The sequence below is a fragment of the Coregonus lavaretus genome, assembly GCF_964263955.1.
Source record: "Coregonus lavaretus genome assembly, chromosome: 27".
Taxonomy (NCBI): Eukaryota; Metazoa; Chordata; class Actinopteri; order Salmoniformes; family Salmonidae; genus Coregonus; species Coregonus lavaretus.
Genome location: NC_140014.1, coordinates 36281907 through 36298275, shown reverse-complemented (window position 1 = coordinate 36298275; position 16369 = coordinate 36281907). Strand labels below are relative to the sequence as shown.

The 16369-nt window shown below is 46.3% G+C and overlaps 1 pseudogene across 1 annotated transcript; it reads left to right on the top strand.

Annotated features, from left to right (window-relative positions):
* The first annotated feature begins 14493 nt into the window (after positions 1–14493).
* Positions 14494–15898, top strand: LOC311102310 (tuberoinfundibular peptide of 39 residues-like; annotated as a pseudogene). Its single transcript has 2 exons — positions 14494–14609; positions 15537–15898. The product of its transcript is annotated as a tuberoinfundibular peptide of 39 residues-like (transcript).
* Positions 15899–16369: the final 471 nt, after the last annotated feature.

The following is a 16369-nucleotide window of genomic DNA, read 5'->3' as shown; positions in this document are numbered from 1 at the left end:
TAGCCCTGATCTACTCGACAGAATGACACTCTGTTAGCCCTGTTCTGCTCGAAACAATGACACTCTGTTAGCAATGTTCTGCTCGACAAAATGACATTTGTTAGCCCTGTTCTGCTCGACACAATGACACTCTGTTAGCCCTGCTCTGCTTGACACAATGCCACTCTGTTTGCCCTGTTCTGCCTGACACAATGACACTCTGTTAGCCCTGTTCTGCTCGACACAATAACACTCTGTTAGCCCTGTTCTGCTCGACACAATGACATTTTGTTAGCCCTGTTCTGCTCAACACAATGACACTGTTAGCCCTGTTCTGCTCGACAGAATGACACTCTGTTAGCCCTGTTCTGCTTGACACAATGACACTCTGTTAGCCCTGTTCTGCTTGACACATTTCCACTCTGTTAGCCCCGTTCTGCTCGACACAATGACAGTCTGGTAGCCCTGCTCTGCTTGACACAATGACACTCTGCTAGCTTTGTTCTGCTTGACACAATGACACTGTGTTAGCCCCGTTCTGTCTGACAGAATGACACACTGTTAGCCCCATTCTGATTGACACAATGACACTCTGTTAGCCCTGTTCTGTTCGATAGAATGACACTCTGATAGCCCCGTTCTGCTCGACACAATAACAGTCTGTTAGCCCTGTTCTGCTCGACACAATGACACTCTGTTAGCCCTGTTCTGCTTGACACAATGACACTCTTTTAGCCATGTTTTGTTCGACACACTGACACTCTGTTTGTCCGTTTCTGCTCGACACAATGACAGTCTGTTAGCCCTGTTCTGCTCGACAGAATGACACTCTGTTAGACGTGTTCTGCTTGACACAATCCAACTTTGTTAGCCCTTTTCTGCGTGCCACAATTTCAGTCTGTTAGCCCTGTTCTGCTCGACAGAATGAAACTCTGTTAGCCCTGTTCTGCTTAACACAATGACACTCTGTTAGCCCTTTTCTGCTTGACACAATGACACTCTGTTAGCCCTGTTCTGCTCGACACAATGACACTGTTAGCCCTGTTCTGCTCAACAGAATGACAGTCTGTTAGTCCTGTTCTGCTCGACAGAATGACACTCTGTTAGCCCTGTTCTGCTTAACACATGGACACTCTGTTAGCCCTGTTCTTCTTGACACAATGACACTCTGTTAGCCCTGTTCTGCTCAACAGAATGACACTCTGTTAGCCCTGTTCTGCTTGACACAATGACACTCTGTTAGCCCTGTTTTGCTTGACACAATGATACTCTGTTAGACCGGTTCTGCTCGACACAATGACACTCTGTTAGCCCTGTTCTGCTCGACACAATGACACTCTGTTAGCCCTGTTCTGCTCAATACAATGACACTCTGGTAGCCCTGTTCTGCTTGACACAATGCCACTCTGTAGCCCTGTTCTGCTTGACACAATCCCACTCTGTTAGACTGGTTCTGCTTGACACATTGACACTCCGTTAGCCCTTTTCTGCTTGACACAATGACACTCTGTTAGCCCCGTTCTGCTCGACACAATGACACTCTGTTAGCCCCGTTCTGCTCGACACAATGACAGTCTGTTAGCGCTGTTCTGCTCGACAGAATGAAACTCTGTTAGCCCTGTTCTACTTGACACAATGATAATCTGTTAGCTCTGTCCTGCTTAACACAATGACACTCTGTTAGCCCTGTTCTGCTCGACACAATCACACTGTTAGCCCTGTTCTGCTCGACACAATCACACTGTTAGCCCTGTTCTGCTCGACAGAATGACACTCTGTTAACCCTGTTCTGCTTGTCACAATGCCACTCTGTTAGCCCTGTTCTCTTTGACACAATGACACTCTGTTAGCCCTGTTCTGCTCGACACAATTACACTCTGTTAGCCCTGTTCTGCTTGACACAATGACACTCTGTTAGCCCTGTTCTGCTTGACACAATTCCTCTCTGTTAGCCCTGTTCTACTTGACACAATGACACTCTGTTAGACTGGTTCTGCTTGACACAATGACACTCTGTTATCCCTGTTCTGCTCGACACAATGACACTGTTAGCCCTGTTCTGCTCAACAGAATGACACTCTGTTAGCCCTGTTCTGCTTGACACAATGACACTCTGTTATCCCTGTTCTGCTCGACACAATGACACTGTTAGCCCTGTTCTGCTCAACAGAATGACACTCTGTTAGCCCTGTTCTGCTCGACAGAAAGACACTCTGTTAGCCCTATTCTGCATGACACAATGGCACTCTGTTAGCCCTGTTCTGCTCTTCACAATGCCACTCTGTTACCCCTGTTCTGCGTGACACAATGACGCTCTGTTAGCCCTGTTCTGCTTGACACAATGACACTCTGTTAGCCCTGTTCTGCTTGACACAATTACCCTCTGTTAGCCCTGTTCTGGTCGTCACAATGACACTGTTAGCCCTATTCTGCTCAACAGAATGACACTCTGTTAGCCCTGATCTACTCGACAGAATGACACTCTGTTAGCCCTGTTCTGCTCGAAACAATGACACTCTGTTAGCAATGTTCTGCTCGACAAAATGACATTTGTTAGCCCTGTTCTGCTCGACACAATGACACTCTGTTAGCCCTGCTCTGCTTGACACAATGCCACTCTGTTTGCCCTGTTCTGCCTGACACAATGACACTCTGTTATCCCTGTTCTGCTCGACACAATAACACTCTGTTAGCCCTGTTCTGCTCGACACAATGACATTTTGTTAGCCCTGTTCTGCTAAACACAATGACACTGTTAGCCCTGTTCTGCTCGACAGAATGACACTCTGTTAGCCCTGTTCTGCTTGACACAATGACACTCTGTTAGCCCTGTTCTGCTTGACACATTTCCACTCTGTTAGCCCTGTTCTACTTGACACAATGACACTCTGTTAGCCCCGTTCTGCTCGACACAATGACAGTCTGGTAGCCCTGCTCTGCTTGACACAATGACACTCTGCTAGCTTTGTTCTGCTTGACACAATGACACTGTGTTAGCCCCGTTCTGTCTGACAGAATGACACACTGTTAGCCCCATTCTGATTGACACAATGACACTTCGTTAGCCCTGTTCTGTTCGATAGAATGACACTCTGATAGCCCCGTTCTGCTCGACACAATAACAGTCTGTTAGCCCTGTTCTGCTCGACACAATGACACTCTGTTAGCCCTGTTCTGCTTGACACAATGACACTCTTTTAGCCATGTTTTGTTCGACACACTGACACTCTGTTTGTCCGTTTCTGCTCGACACAATGACAGTCTGTTAGCCCTGTTCTGCTCGACAGAATGACACTCTGTTAGACGTGTTCTGCTTGACACAATCCAACTTTGTTAGCCCTTTTCTGCGTGCCACAATTTCAGTCTGTTAGCCCTGTTCTGCTCGACAGAATGAAACTCTGTTAGCCCTGTTCTGCTTAACACAATGACACTCTGTTAGCCCTTTTCTGCTTGACACAATGACACTCTGTTAGCCCTGTTCTGCTCGACACAATGACACTGTTAGCCCTGTTCTGCTCAACAGAATGACAGTCTGTTAGTCCTGTTCTGCTCGACAGAATGACACTCTGTTAGCCCTGTTCTGCTTAACACATGGACACTCTGTTAGCCCTGTTCTTCTTGACACAATGACACTCTGTTAGCCCTGTTCTGCTCAACAGAATGACACTCTGTTAGCCCTGTTCTGCTTGACACAATGACACTCTGTTAGCCCTGTTTTGCTTGACACAATGATACTCTGTTAGACCGGTTCTGCTCGACACAATGACACTCTGTTAGCCCTGTTCTGCTCGACACAATGACACTGTTAGCCCTGTTCTGCTCAATACAATGACACTCTGGTAGCCCTGTTCTGCTTGACACAATGCCACTCTGTAGCCCTGTTCTGCTTGACACAATCCCACTCTGTTAGACGGGTTCTGCTTGACACATTGACACTCCGTTAGCCCTTTTCTGCTTGACACAATGACACTCTGTTAGCCCCGTTCTGCTCGACACAATGACACTCTGTTAGCCCCGTTCTGCTCGACACAATGACAGTCTGTTAGCGCTGTTCTGCTCGACAGAATGACACTCTGTTAGCCCTGTTCTACTTGACACAATGATAATCTGTTAGCTCTGTCCTGCTTGACACAATGACACTCTGTTAGCCCTGTTCTGCTCGACACAATCATACTGTTAGCCCTGTTCTGCTCGACAGAATGACACTCTGTTAACCCTGTTCTGCTTGTCACAATGCCACTCTGTTAGCCCTGTTCTCTTTGACACAATGACACTCTGTTAGCCCTGTTCTGCTCGACACAATTACACTCTGTTAGCCCTGTTCTGCTTGACACAATGACACTCTGTTAGCCCTGTTCTGCTTGACACAATTCCTCTCTGTTAGCCCTGTTCTACTTGACACAATGACACTCTGTTAGACTGGTTCTGCTTGACACAATGACACTCTGTTATCCCTGTTCTGCTCGACACAATGACACTGTTAGCCCTGTTCTGCTCAACAGAATGACACTCTGTTAGCCCTGTTCTGCTTGACACAATGACACTCTGTTATCCCTGTTCTGCTCGACACAATGACACTGTTAGCCCTGTTCTGCTCAACAGAATGACACTCTGTTAGCCCTGTTCTGCTCGACACAATGGCACTCTGTTAGCCCTGTTCTGCTCTTCACAATGCCACTCTGTTACCCCTGTTCTGCGTGACACAATGACGCTCTGTTAGCCCTGTTCTGCTTGACACAATGACACTCTGTTAGCCCTGTTCTGCTTGACACAATTGCTCTCTGTTAGCCCTGTTCTGGTCGTCACAATGACACTGTTAGCCCTATTCTGCTCAACAGAATGACACTCTGTTAGCCCTGATCTACTCGACAGAATGACACTCTGTTAGCCCTGTTCTGCTCGAAACAATGACACTCTGTTAGCAATGTTCTGCTCGACAAAATGACATTTGTTAGCCCTGTTCTGCTCCACACAATGACACTCTGTTAGCCCTGCTCTGCTTGACACAATGCCACTCTGTTTGCCCTGTTCTGCCTGACACAATGACACTCTGTTAGCCCTGTTCTGCTCGACACAATAACACTCTGTTAGCCCTGTTCTGCTCGACACAATGACATTTTGTTAGCCCTGTTCTGCTCAACACAATGACACTGTTATCCCTGTTCTGCTCGACAGAATGACACTCTGTTATCCCTGTTCTGCTCGACAGAATGACACTCTGTTAGCCCTGTTCTGCTTGACACATTTCCACTCTGTTAGCCCTGTTCTACTTGACACAATGACAATCTGTTAGACTGGTTCTGCTTGACACAATGACACTCTTTTAGCCCCGTTCTGCTCGACACAATGACAGTCTGGTAGCCCTGCTCTGCTTGACACAATGACACTCTGCTAGCTTTGTTCTGCTCGACACAATGACACTGTGTTAGCCCCGTTCTGCTCGACAGAATGACAGTCTGGTAGCCCTGTTCTGCTTGACACAATGCCACTCTGTTAGCCCTGTTCTGATTGACACAATGACACTCTGTTAGCCCTGTTCTGTTTGACAGAATGACACTCTGTTAGCCCTGTTCTGATTGACACAATGCCACTCTGTTAGCCCTGTTCTAATTGACACAATGACTCTCTGTTAGCCCCGTTCTGCTCGACACAATAACAGTCTGTTAGCCCTGTTCTGCTCGACACAATGACACTCTGTTAGCCCTGTTCTGCTCGACACAATGACACTCTTTTAGCCATGTTTTGTTCGACACACTGACACTCTGTTTGTCCGTTTCTGCTCGACACAATGACAGTCTGTTAGCCCTGTTCTGCTTGACACAATCCAACTTTGTTAGCCCTTTTCTGCGTGCCACAATTTCAGTCTGTTAGCCCTGTTCTGCTCGACAGAATGAAACTCTGTTAGCCCTGTTCTGCTTAACACAATGACACTCTGTTAGCCCTGTTCTTCTCGACACAATGACACTGTTAGCCCTGTTCTGCTCAACAGAATGACAGTCTGTTAGCCCTGTTCTGCTTGACACAATGCCACTCTGTAGCCCTGTTCTGCTTGACACAATCCCACTCTGTTAGCCTTGTTCTGCTCGACAGAATGACACTCTGTTAGCCCTGTTCTGCTTAACACATGGACACTCTGTTAGCCCTGTTCTGCTCAACAGAATGACACTCTGTTAGCCCTGTTCTGCTCGACACAATGACACTGTTAGCCCTGTTCTGCTCAATACAATGACACTCTGGTAGCCCTGTTCTGCTTGACACAATGCCACTCTGTAGCCCTGTTCTGCTTGACACAATCCCACTCTGTTAGCCCTGTTCTGCTTGACACAATGACACTCCGTTATTCCTTTTCTGCTTGACACAATGACACTCTGTTAGCCCCGTTCTGCTCGACACAATGACACTCTGTTAGCCCCGTTCTGCTCGACACAATGGCAGTCTTTTAGCGCTGCTCTGCTCGACAGAATGACACTCTGTTAGCCCTGTTCTGCTTGACACAATGATACTCTGTTAGCCCTGTTCTGCTCGACACAATGACACTCTGTTAGCCCTGTTCTGCTTGACACAATCCCACTCTGTTAGCCCTGTTCTGCTTGACAAAATGACACTCTGTTAGCCCTTTTCTGCTTGACACAATGCCACTCTGTTAGCCCTGTTCTGCTCGACACAATGACAGTCTGTTAGCCCTGTTCTGCTCGACTGAATGACACTCTGTTAGCCCTGTTCTGCTTGACACAATCCAACTTTGTTAGCCCTTTTCTGCGTGCCACAATTTCAGTCTGTTAGCCCTGTTCTGCTCGACAGAATGACACTCTGTTAGCCCTTTTCTGCTTGACACAATGACACTCTGTTAGCCCTGTTCTGCTCGACACAATGACACTGTTAGCCCTGTTCTGCTCAACAGAATGAGAGTCTGTTCGCCCTGTTCTGCTTGACACAATGCCACTCTGTAGCCCTGTTCTGCTTGACACAATCCCACTCTGTTAGCCCTGTTCTGCTCGACAGAATGACACTCTGTTAGCCCTGTTCTGCTCAACAGAATGACAGTCTGTTAGCCCTGTTCTGCTTGACACAATGCCACTCTGTAGCCCTGTTCTGCTTGACACAATCCCACTCTGTTAGCCTTGTTCTGCTCGACAGAATGACACTCTGTTAGCCCTGTTCTGCTTAACACATGGACACTCTGTTAGCCCTGTTCTGCTCAACAGAATGACACTCTGTTAGCCCTGTTCTGCTCGACACAATGACACTGTTAGCCCTGTTCTGCTCAATACAATGACACTCTGGTAGCCCTGTTCTGCTTGACACAATGCCACTCTGTAGCCCTGTTCTGCTTGACACAATCCCACTCTGTTAGCCCTGTTCTGCTTGACACAATGACACTCCGTTAGCCCTTTTCTGCTTGACACAATGACACTCTGTTAGCCCCGTTCTGCTCGACACAATGACACTCTGTTAGCCCCGTTCTGCTCGACACAATGGCAGTCTTTTAGCGCTGCTCTGCTCGACAGAATGACACTCTGTTAGCCCTGTTCTGCTTGACACAATGATACTCTGTTAGCCCTGTTCTGCTCGACACAATGACACTCTGTTAGCCCTGTTCTGCTTGACACAATCCCACTCTGTTAGCCCTGTTCTGCTTGACAAAATGACACTCTGTTAGCCCTTTTCTGCTTGACACAATGCCACTCTGTTAGCCCTGTTCTGCTCGACACAATGACAGTCTGTTAGCCCTGTTCTGCTCGACAGAATGACACTCTGTTAGCCCTGTTCTGCTTGACACAATCCAACTTTGTTAGCCCTTTTCTGCGTGCCACAATTTCAGTCTGTTAGCCCTGTTCTGCTCGACAGAATGACACTCTGTTAGCCCTTTTCTGCTTGACACAATGACACTCTGTTAGCCCTGTTCTGCTCGACACAATGACACTGTTAGCCCTGTTCTGCTCAACAGAATGACAGTCTGTTCGCCCTGTTCTGCTTGACACAATGCCACTCTGTAGCCCTGTTCTGCTTGACACAATCCCACTCTGTTAGCCCTGTTCTGCTCGACAGAATGACACTCTGTTAGCCCTGTTCTGCTTAACACATGGACACTCTGTTAGCCCTGTTCTTCTTGACACAATGCCACTCTGTTAGCCCTGTTCTGCTCGACACAATGACAGTCTGTTAGCCCTGTTCTGCTCGACAGAATGACACTCTGTTAGCCCTGTTCTGCTTGACACAATCCAACTTTGTTAGCCCTTTTCTGCGTGCCACAATTTCAGTCTGTTAGCCCTGTTCTGCTCAACAGAATGAAACTCTGTTAGCCCTGTTCTGCTTAACACAATGACACTCTGTTAGCCCTTTTCTGCTTGACACAATGACACTCTGTTAGCCCTGTTCTGCTCGACACAATGACACTGTTAGCCCTGTTCTGCTCAACAGAATGACAGTCTGTTCGCCCTGTTCTGCTTGACACAATGCCACTCTGTAGCCCTGTTCTGCTTGACACAATCCCACTCTGTTAGCCCTGTTCTGCTCGACAGAATGACACTCTGTTAGCCCTGTTCTGCTTAACACATGGACACTCTGTTAGCCCTGTTCTGCTTGACACAATGACACTCTGTTAGCCCTGTTTTGCTTGACACAATGATACTCTGTTAGACCGGTTCTGCTCGACACAATGACACTCTGTTAGCCCTGTTCTGCTCGACACAATGACACTGTTAGCCCTGTTCTGCTCAATACAATAACACTCTGGTAGCCCTGTTCTGCTTGACACAATGCCACCCTGTAGCCCTGTTCTGCTTGACACAATCCCACTCTGTTAGCCCTGTTCTGCTTGACACAATGACACTCCGTTAGCCCTTTTCTGCTTGACACAATGACACTCTGTTAGCCCCGTTCTGCTCGACACAATGACACTCTGTTAGCCCCGTTCTGCTCGACACAATGGCAGTATTTTAGCGCTGCTCTGCTCGACAGAATGACACTCTGTTAGCCCTGTTCTGCTTGACACAATGATACTCTGTTAGCCCTGTTCTGCTCGACACAATGACACTCTGTTAGCCCTGTTCTGCTTGACACAATCCCACTCTGTTAGCCCTGTTCTGCTTGACAAAATGACACTCTGTTAGCCCTTTTCTGCTTGACACAATGCCACTCTGTTAGCCCTGTTCTGCTCGACACAATGACAGTCTGTTAGCCCTGTTCTGCTCGACAGAATGACACTCTGTTAGCCCTGTTCTGCTTGACACAATCCAACTTTGTTAGCCCTTTTCTGCGTGCCACAATTTCAGTCTGTTAGCCCTGTTCTGCTCGACAGAATGACACTCTGTTAGCCCTTTTCTGCTTGACACAATGACACTCTGTTAGCCCTGTTCTGCTCGACACAATGACACTGTTAGCCCTGTTCTGCTCAACAGAATGACAGTCTGTTCGCCCTGTTCTGCTTGACACAATGCCACTCTGTAGCCCTGTTCTGCTTGACACAATCCCACTCTGTTAGCCCTGTTCTGCTCGACAGAATGACACTCTGTTAGCCCTGTTCTGCTTAACACATGGACACTCTGTTAGCCCTGTTCTTCTTGACACAATGCCACTCTGTTAGCCCTGTTCTGCTCGACACAATGACAGTCTGTTAGCCCTGTTCTGCTCGACAGAATGACACTCTGTTAGCCCTGTTCTGCTTGACACAATCCAACTTTGTTAGCCCTTTTCTGCGTGCCACAATTTCAGTCTGTTAGCCCTGTTCTGCTCGACAGAATGAAACTCTGTTAGCCCTGTTCTGCTTAACACAATGACACTCTGTTAGCCCTTTTCTGCTTGACACAATGACACTCTGTTAGCCCTGTTCTGCTCGACACAATGACACTGTTAGCCCTGTTCTGCTCAACAGAATGACAGTCTGTTCGCCCTGTTCTGCTTGACACAATGCCACTCTGTAGCCCTGTTCTGCTTGACACAATCCCACTCTGTTAGCCCTGTTCTGCTCGACAGAATGACACTCTGTTAGCCCTGTTCTGCTTAACACATGGACACTCTGTTAGCCCTGTTCTGCTTGACACAATGACACTCTGTTAGCCCTGTTTTGCTTGACACAATGATACTCTGTTAGACCGGTTCTGCTCGACACAATGACACTCTGTTAGCCCTGTTCTGCTCGACACAATGACACTGTTAGCCCTGTTCTGCTCAATACAATAACACTCTGGTAGCCCTGTTCTGCTTGACACAATGCCACCCTGTAGCCCTGTTCTGCTTGACACAATCCCACTCTGTTAGCCCTGTTCTGCTTGACACAATGACACTCCGTTAGCCCTTTTCTGCTTGACACAATGACACTCTGTTAGCCCCGTTCTGCTCGACACAATGACACTCTGTTAGCCCCGTTCTGCTCGACACAATGACAGTCTGTTAGCGCTGTTCTGCTCGACAGAATGACACTCTGTTAGCCCTGTTCTGCTCGACAGAATGAAACTCTGTTAGCCCTGTTCTGCTCGACACAATGACACTCTGTTAGCCCTGTTCTGCTTGACACAATCCCACTCTGTTAGCCCTGTTCTGCTTGACAAAATGACACTCTGTTAGCCCTGTTCTGCTTGACACAATGCCACTCTGTTAGCCCTGTTCTGCTCGACACAATGACACTGTCAGCCCTGTTGTGCTCGACACAATGACATTATGTTAGCCCTACTCTGCTCGACACAATGACATTATAAGGAGGTTTTAGAATAGTGTGACCCCATCGCTTTGTAAGGTACCTTCTCGCGGACTACTTACCCCTCATCACCTCGCTTCCCCAATCTATCATCCTCTCTCTCTCTTACACACCCTCTCTCTCTCTTACACACTCTCTCTCTCTCTTACACACCCTCTCTCTCTCTTACACACTCTCTCTCTCTCTTACACACCCTCTCTCTCTCTTACACACCCTCTCTCTCTCTTACACACCCTCTCTCTCTCCACACACCCTCTCTCTCTCTTACACACCCTCTCTCTCTCCACACACCCTCTCTCTCTCCACCTACCCTCTCTCTCTTACACACCCTCTCTCTCTCCACCTACCCTCTCTCTCTCTCTTAAATACCCTCTCTCTCTCTTACACACCCTCTCTCTCTCTTACACACCCTCTCTCTCTCTTACACACCCTCTATCTCTTACACACCCTCTCTCTCTCCACACACCCTCTCTCTCTCTTACACACCCTCTCTCTCTTACACACCCTCTCTCTCTCCACACACCCTCTCTCTCTCTTACACACCCTCTCTCTCTCTTACACACCCTCTCTCTCTCTTACACACCCTCTCTCTCTCTTACACACCCTCTCTCTCTTAAACACCCTCTCTCTCTTACACACCCTCTCTCTCTCTTACACACCCTCTCTCTCTCTTACACACCCTCTCTCTCTCCACACACCCTCTCTCTCTCTTACACACCCTCTCTCTCTCCACACACCCTCTCTCTCTCTTAAACACCCTCTCTCTCTCTTACACACCCTCTCTCTCTCCACACACCCTCTCTCTCTCTTACACACCCTCTCTCTCTCTTACACACCCTCTCTCTCTCTTACACACCCTCTCTCTCTCCACACACCCTCTCTCTCTCTTACACACCCTCTCTCTCTTACACACCCTCTCTCTCTCACACACCCTCTCTCTCTCACACATTCTCCCTCTCTTTCTTTCCCCCTCTCTCCTCCTTCCCTTCTCCGTCTTTCCCCCTCTCCTTCCTTCTGTTCTATCAGTCCATAATACGTGGCAGGCAAGGAGGTATAAGGTTATTGTTCTGAGAAACAGCTACTTCCACGCCGGCCATTATTTTTAAATGACTACCTAATGATGTTCCACCTGGGTAACGAGACCAGGTGTATGCGAATGCCTATGGATCGTCTCACAAAGATGACAACGTCCAGATCTTTGGGGCCATCAATCAGACCTTTTCTGCTTCTGTGAGTAAGGTGTTCAGTGATGTTGAAACACAGGGATGGGTATAGATGTTGAAACATTATGGATCGAGCTTGGTACATTGTGCATACAGCATTTTTTTTTTTTTACTCAGTCATTTATTTGTTTGGCCAATAGATAGCTAAAGAAACCATTTACAAAGTGAAGTGGAATAGTATGTAATAGTTGTCACAGGTACTTTAGAGGGTATTTTCTGGTTTAACACTCACCTTATTGGTGGAACCAGATCTCTCTCTGCATCTTTGTTTAGATGTGTGTGTGTGTGTGTGTGTGTGTGTGTGTGTGTGTGTGTGTGTGTGTGTGTGTGTGTGTGTGTGTGTGTGTGTGTGTGTGTGTGTGTGTGTGTGTTCATTGAGAGTGATTTGTCGTATTTGACAGGTGTGTAAAGGGACTCTTCAATTTTAATGAGACCAATGCATCGCTTCTCCCTGTGTCCCTGTGTTCCACGGTGTGCGTAGGCAGCTAACAGAATGAATGCAACAACTGTCACGGATTCTGCCGAGACTGCCCTTCCTTCTGGTTCGGGCAGGCTTCTGCGTTCGTCGTCACCGGAATTCTAGCTGCTGCCGATCTATGTTTCATGTTTCTATGTTCATCTGGTTGTTGTCTAGTGTTGCACCTGTTTCCCATTATGGTATTATCTCCTTCCCTATTTAACCTGTACCCTCCACTGTGTGTTGTGCGTGTTTGTTACTTGTTTCGAGTGACGTTTGTGAGCGGGTTTGCTCCTCCCTGTGTTGGAGGTTTTGCTTGGTTCTTTACTATACAGCAAAGTAGATTTTCATTACATTCTGTGTCCTGCGCTTGACTCTGGCCTACCGCATTCCACAGACATTCATGACAACAAACAGCATTCTAATGTATTCTGTAATACATATTCAATTTTCCCTTTGAGTCAAGCAGGTCTTAGTCCCTATTTTTGTTGCGCTGATATTCCACCCTGGGTTCAGGAAAGGTTGCGAGGACTTCCAGGGTCATGGACTCAACATAATGGTGTTGGTTGCTAGATTAAAACACAGTTTGGATTTCCCAGGGGCTGGGCACATGTATCTATGTTCAAAAATGTTTTCTTTCATCCCTCAAGACATCAGGCTCTGTAACGTCCAAGCTAGTCTCTCTCTCTCTCTCTCTCTCTCTCTCTCTCTCTCTCTCTCTCTCTCTCTCTCTCTCTCTCTCTCTCTCTCTCTCTCTCTCTCTCTCTCTCTTGAGTCCTCCTGTATAAATTAAGAATCATACCAAATACATCCATCCAAGGTGTCGTTAGTGATGTTTCAGGTAGCTTTTAAAAAAAGACAACGAGATGTGGCCTTTTATCTAATACCATCTGCTTTCCATACTCTACTCTACCCTACCATCCATCAGAAGCATCCCTTCCCCAAGGGTATATAAGAGCAGGCAAACTCTGACTCCTTCTATTGTGAGCTGTACATACCCCTGTGTACAGACAGTCCGTATTCACACACACCTGAGAGTACTTAGCCTCTCCACCACACACATACAGTAAGAGACCCTGTGGTAAGAGGTGAAGCCAGAGGCAGGAGACTCACTGGAGAAACAAGCTGAAGACTTTGGTTCCTGACCACAATGCACTTGAGACAAGGGTAAGATTCATGAAATTACTTTGGAAATTACTTTGTAATACTTGAATTAAATGTTTTGTATTGAATGTTACTTTTGTCTCGCTTTTTTGTGTATAGTTTATTTATTGTATTATATTTAATATGATTAATTTACACTGCTCTCTGGTGTCTTTGAGATTGCTTATGTTTTTAGGCAGAAGAAAAGTCACCAAAAAATTGAAGAAATAGAGTACGCCTAGTATAAATAATATTGACAGCAATTTAGCACTTATTTCGTAATACAGCACATTACTAGGTTACAATTCAAATGTATATAATGTATCACAGTGCATGTTGATTTCTGGAGTGTGTGATGTGAGTGTTAACGCAGTAACCCATTGATGTATAATTCAGTGAGAATATCTAGTGTACTGATAGCGTGTTTGCATTATATGCTAGACAATTGGTATATGAGAAGGTACTGAGTTTATCTAGTAAAGTAGGAGTTTAAAGTGTGTGACCTTCATTATTTCACTGAGTGTAAATGTGAAAGTAATATTAAAAGAGTGAGTAATCTCTCGTGAACAGACTGCGTGAGCACAAATGGTACCGTTGATCTGGCATGACACAACAGGATGCATGAGATAACGAGCAACGTTAGTTCTGGTGGGTTTTTCCGTCACTGGCTATTTGGACAAATCATGATTTCGCAGGTGTTAGCATCTTTCGAATTTCGGAAGAGGATGGGACATTCGGCCCGTAACTTGCAAAGAGAAAGGGTGGAGCTCTTCGTTCTGGTTCCAATCATCATTTTATCTCTTCTTTTAACACGTATGGACCCAGAACTTAATCAAGCATCTGACCAATTATACAAGACTTTAGTTCTGGGTTATCCGAGATTAAAGAGTGAGTGAATATGAATGTACTGTATCACAAGAGAATAAAACACTAATATGTTTTCTTCCGATTGGCTGGCTGGTGTTGCTTGGTGGGCCAGTCGAGTGGATTTAAGGATGGCTGGTTTGGCTCCTCCCGCTGCCTCACGCCTCACCCTCCTGCTGCTGACCATAATGGCCATGACTCTGGTGACCTCCAGCTACCCTCAGCCATGCCTCCGACCCATACACAGGTAAGACTCACTCAGTGTCCCAATTACCTGTCCTTCCTCCCTGTAAGACAGAAGTAAGACAGAGAGTGAATCCTCATTCTTCCCGTCCCCTATCTTTCATCTTCTCCACGGATTGAGGACAGAACTTGTTTCTTCTGACATTTTGAAAAGGAGGCGAGGTGAGTCGGTCGAAAGAGGTCATGAGGAACAAGTAAACAATTTAGAAATTCACCCAGATAGTCCATTCTGTTTCTCCCCCTTTTCCCCAAAAGTGTGAGCTCCTTCATCTTCATCTTGACTCCTAAACAGCTAATCATGGCTACCCGGACTATTTGCACTGCCCCCCCACCCCATCTTTTTACGCTGCTGCGTCTCTGTTAATTATTTATGCATAGTCACTTTAACTCTACCCACATGTACATATTACTTCAACTACCTCAACTAGCCGGTGCCCCCGCACATTGACTCTGCACCGGTACCCCCCTGTATATATAGCCTCCCTACTGTTATTTTATTTTACTTCTGCTCTTTTTTTCTCAACACTTTTTTTGTTGTTGTTTTATTTTACTTTTTTATTAAAAATAAATGCACTGTTGGTTAAGGGCTGTAAGTAAGCATTTCACTGTAATGTCTGCACCTGTTGTATTCGGCGCATGTGGCCAATAAAATTTGATCTGATTTTGATTTGATTTGATCTTTATCTACCCTTTTACTGTTGTAATTTGAGACTAAGACACCATGGTAGTGAGATCAATCTTTCTATGGTAGTGAGCACTATTGTTCCTGTAATTGTAGTGAGTTCTATCAATAGAAATGGTTCTATCGTTCCTACTGAGATCCATTGTTCTTATATGGAAGAGTTCTATATATAGAAATGGTTCCTCGTGAGATCCATTGTTCCTATATGGAAGTGAGTTCTATCATTCCTGTTCTTCTGTCTGCTTCCAGAGGCACCCCTCCAGGCGATTCAGGAGACTCCAACAAGAGGGAGGAGTGGGAGGTTCTCTGGCCCTCCATCTCGCTCCGTGATTGGAGCATTCAGATGATGTCAGCCCAAGACCTTGGTGCGGCCAAGAGCAAGGCAGAGCTCCTGGGGGAGCAGTGGCTCCCAATGGTGGGCCAGTCGCAGATGGACGAGGACATGGCCAATGGCTGGCTGGGTGACTGGGCTCTGCATGAGGAGAAGAGGAACATCGTGGTGGCAGATGATGCAGTGTTCAGGGAGAAGAGTAAGCTGTTAACCACCATTGAGAGACAGAAGTGGCTTATCTCCTATATGCAGAAACTTTTTGGTCGTCAACTCCCAGTAGTAAGATGACTGCTAAGCCTGTACATAAATAACGTACCCTGATTTCAACAAAACAATTCATAGCGTACCCTGATTTAAATAATTACGTTTTCTTTCCGAATTTAAAAGTCAATAAAGATATTTATCAGATCTTTATGTGATGTTTGATGAAGGATAAACTCTGAATGTGGAGCATCAATTGACACAGGATTTTTACATGCATTTGTTTACATGATTGTTTTGATCCAGTTCAATTGTTGATTGAACTAATAAATACATTGAGAGACTTCCATTGCGATGGTGCCATCGTTGTTCAGCTGTGGGTCTACCATGGGGCTGTTCATAATGAGGAAATCAAGCAAACGATTGATCATTGTATTAATATGGTTATTGTTCCTCCATGGTTCCTATGTTCTTATGTTTAAAAATTTTTTTTGGGTCATATGGAAATTCACACGTTTTTTTTAGCTGATGCACTTAACTGATGGTCTCT